We start from the raw sequence: 4,263 nt of genomic DNA, 5'->3' as shown, positions 1-4,263 counted from the left end.
GTCATCTCGAGCCGTAGTTAGAGGCACATATAATTCCGAAGCTTCAGCTTGAAAAGCTTTGAAGGAGTGACTGAGCAGATAAGGAGTGTGAATCATGCAGGTGAATTCAGGTGGACTCGAGCAGGCAAGCTAATCAGCAGCGAGAGCGTTCGGGAGTGTGGCTGATTGACCTTGTCCTCTCTCTAAATCCACATCACAGCTGCAGCTTTGGATGAACAAGCCCAGGGAACTGCATGTTCACAAATCTCTCTGCAGCCTCAATTAAACAGATGGTTAAAAAAAGAAAACCAAGCGTAATTACAACACACAAATTGGTTTGTGTCTTAATCCGGCGAAGTCTGTCGCAAAAACTCGGAAGGAACGACAAAGAGGAAATGTCAGTGCAATCTGCCATATGTGAAGCTTCAAATGCGACATATGTTTTAGTCGTAAATGTGAGTGACACTTAAAGAGGCTGTAAAAATCGACCTATGTTAAAAATATAGTTAAACATATCTATTTTATGGGTTCAGTGAGATGAATGACTCCCTGTGGACTAGACAGAATGCTGTAAAAGGTTTAAAGATCAATATGTTAACCATCGACCTATTGTTTAGAGCAACAGATGGACTAGGTTCAGCAGGAACTGAATAAAGCCTCATTCTGACTTTCTGACCAGACCTAATAGTTGAACACAATGACACAAAGCCTATTTAGAACCAGGAAGATCAGTTCCCCAACAAACTCTGATTAATATTAACACAGGAAATCCCTAACTTCAGAACAGGTGGTCGAGCTCCACTGTTATGTCCATAGAAATATTTTATATTTACTACTGTTTTTTCCCCCCCAGAAAACAACCCTCCTTTGTTTATCTGATTTTTAATATCATTTATAATTGACTGACTGTCCCTCAAAGTTCATTCCAGTACTGGGAACTTTTTTCCAGTTAACAGCTAATTGGGGAAGTCATGACCTAATGGTTAGAGAGTTTGACTCCTAACGTTAAGGTTGTGGGTTCAAGTCTCGGACCGGCAATACCACGACTGAGGTGCCTTTGAGCAAGGCACCGAACCCCCCCAACTGCTCTCCGGGTGCCGCAGCATAAAAGGGCTGCCCACTGCTCCTGGTGTGTGTTCACGGTGTGTGTGTGTTCACTGCTGTGTGTGTGTGTGCACTTTGGATGGGTTAAATGCAGGGAACGAATTCTGAGTATGGGTCACCGTAGTTAGCCGTATGTCACGTCGCGTCGCGTACATCTGATACATCTTTGTATATTCCTGTTTATGCTAATTTCTGTGCTAGTTTTTGATAAAAAATTTAAAAAAAGTGTTACTGACTGATTATTTAAACTCACCATTTCAGTATATGACGTCATTTATTATCTAGATTCCTTTATGTATTAAGAAAGAAATAGTGTCAATATTTTATTTCATTTTTACATTTTTATTGAAATCTCTGTTAGTTAGTTGGTTGTTTTTGTTCATTTTCTCTTTCTGTTGTTTGTCATTACATTTGCTTCGAATCGACTCACTTCCCATTGACCCACCAGACATGAGGGTAACTTTAGTCTTTTTTTTCTAGAGAGAGAATCTTCATGGATATTTTGCAATGGAAACTGAGGCTGTTTCACTGCAGGTAAAGCCGTGTTCAGCTGTGAGCTTAGTGGAGTTAGAGATTAATTCCCTCATGGGGAACATGGTTTATTCATTCAGTTCAGCTCATCTCAGATCTGAGTGTAGCTCAGCACCACACTCCTCATCCTCCACAGCACCAGGGAAAAGACAAACAGCCAGTTACTACACAGCAGTTTATCTACCTGCCTGTCGACCTGCCAGGAGTTTTTTTCTAAGAGTAGAACTTCTATAATCTTGAAGACAATGTGGGAAAGATCCATGCAAAAACATCAAGGAAATGGGACTTTATTGGAGGCCAAAACAATTCAAGAAAAAAAAAAGGTGTTAATCTGCTGCATGTTTGGTCGTTATCGTGTAAACAGATACACGTCTGAAGAAGAGATGGAGAACAAGAAAGGCTGTTTGGTCTCATCACAGGACAGCCAGAGGGCAGAACACAGCATTGAGACGTCTCTGAGGGTCTTCACCTCCAAGCCTTACTGTCACAGCCAGCTCTCCAATCAACACTGCTATGTGTGTGTGTGTGTGTGTGTGTGTGTGTGTGTGTGTGTGTGTGTGTGTGTGTGTGTGTGTGTGTGTGTGTGTGTGTGTGTGTGTGTGTGTGTGTGAGAGAGAGAGAGAGAACCATAAAGAACATAAAACTGACCAATAAATAATACATTAGATAATAATAATAATAATAATAATAATAATAATAATAATAATAATATCAATAACAACAACAACAATAAAAATAACATTCATAATAATAATAATAATAATAATAACAATAATAATAATAATAATAATAATAATAATAATAATAATAATAATAATAATAATAATAATAATAATAATAATAATAAATAAAAAGTACCTGGCAGCTCTTGGTGTCTTGGTGAGATCTGCCCCCAGCCCTCCACCCCACTCAGCTATAAAACATTAACTCAGCCGATATGCAGATAGATCTGATTTTTAATATCATTTATAATTGATTGCGTGCGCTGACGAGCCACCTGCACCCCGTCGTAAATCTCCCCCCGTCTGTCTCTCAGACCAGCTTTATTAATGTTTAAAGAGTGAGATCATGAAGAACTGGACTTGACTTACTTTTTCTTTTCAATTAAAGAGTTTGATGTCACAGAAGGAACATTACGCTTACTATTTCCTCTTCAGCACTGTAAAGGTTTCGTGCAGCTGAACAGCAAGAGCAGTCATTACACAGCATGTTATTTAATCCCGGTTGTCATGATGTCACTAAGCAGCATGTTATTTAATCCCGGTTGTCATGATGTCACTAAGCAGCATGTTATTTAATCCTGGTTGTCATGATGTCACTAAGCAGCATGTTATTTAATCCCGGTTGTCATGATGTCACTAAGCAGCATGTTATTTATTCCTGATTGTCATGATGTCACTAAGCAGCATGTTATTTAATTCTGATTGTCATGATGTCACTAAGCAGCATGTTATTTAATTCTGATTGTCATGATGTCACTAAGCAGCATGTTATTTAATTCTGATTGTCATGATGTCACTAAGCAGCATGTTATTTAATTCTGATTGTCATGATGTCACTAAGCAGCATGTTATTTAATTCTGATTGTCATGATGTCACTAAGCAGCATGTTATTTATTCCTGATTGTCATGATGTCACTAAGCAGCATGTTATTTAATTCTGATTGTCATGATGTCAGTAAGCAGCATGTTATTTAATCCTGGTTGTCGTGATGTCACTAAGCAGCATGTTATTTTTTTTAATCCTGATTGTCATGATGTCACTAAGCAGCATGTTATTTAATCCTGATTGTCGTGATGTCACTAAGCAGCATGTTATTTTTTTAAATCCTGGTTGTCATGATGTCACTAAGCAGCATGTTATTTAATCCTGGTTGTCATGATGTCACTAAGCAGCATGTTATTTAATCCTGGTTGTCATGATGTCACTAAGCAGCATGTTATTTAATCCTGGTTGTCATGATGTCACTAAGCAGCATGTTATTTAATCCTGATTGTCATGATGTCACTAAGCAGCATGTTATTTTTTTTAAATCCTGATTGTCATGATGTCACTAAGCAGCATGTTATTTAATTCTGATTGTCATGATGTCACTAAGCAGCATGTTATTTAATCCCGGTTGTCATGATGTCACTAAGCAGCATGTTATTTTTTTTACTACTGATTGTCATGATGTCACTAAGCAGCATGTTATTTTTTTTTACTACTGATTGTCATGATGTCACTAAGCAGCATGTTTTGACATCATGCACATTGACATCTCCAGTGCTTTCATCATGACACAGCCAGCACTGCTGTGTGGATCATCACCTGGCTGCATGGACAATCGACTACCTCGACAACAGACCACGGTATGTGAGGTAAGATGGATTGATAATTGATTGTGTGTCTGAGGAGGGAGTCTGCAGCACCGGGGCTCCCCGAGGCACGGTGCTCTCCCTGTTCCTTTTCACACTGTACACCTCGGACTTCAGTTATAACGCTGCCACCTGCCACCGTCAAACGTCCTCAGATAATAAAGCCATGGCAGTGTATACATGGAAGTGTATCAGATGGGAATGAACAAGAATACAGGTTGGCTTCAGGAGAAGGAGAACACTGACACACACACCAGTCACTGGTGGGCTTGGACACTGTGTTGGTGGATA

The 4,263-nt window shown here is 39.2% G+C and overlaps 1 long non-coding RNA gene across 1 annotated transcript; it reads right to left on the bottom strand.

Annotated features, from left to right (window-relative positions):
- Positions 1–1,885: 1,885 nt before the first annotated feature.
- LOC113660832 lies at positions 1,886–3,344 on the bottom strand. Its single transcript, XR_003444921.2, has 2 exons — positions 2,473–3,344; positions 1,886–2,125 (listed from the first exon to the last, which is right to left on the bottom strand). It is a non-coding gene; the product is annotated as an uncharacterized LOC113660832 (long non-coding RNA).
- Between the last annotated feature and the right edge of the window lie 919 nt (positions 3,345–4,263).

This window comes from Tachysurus fulvidraco, chromosome 10 (assembly GCF_022655615.1).
Source record: "Tachysurus fulvidraco isolate hzauxx_2018 chromosome 10, HZAU_PFXX_2.0, whole genome shotgun sequence".
Classification (NCBI taxonomy): domain Eukaryota; kingdom Metazoa; phylum Chordata; class Actinopteri; order Siluriformes; family Bagridae; genus Tachysurus; species Tachysurus fulvidraco.
The sequence above is the reverse complement of the archived record's forward strand: the minus strand, read 5'-3'. Positions and strand labels throughout refer to the sequence as shown.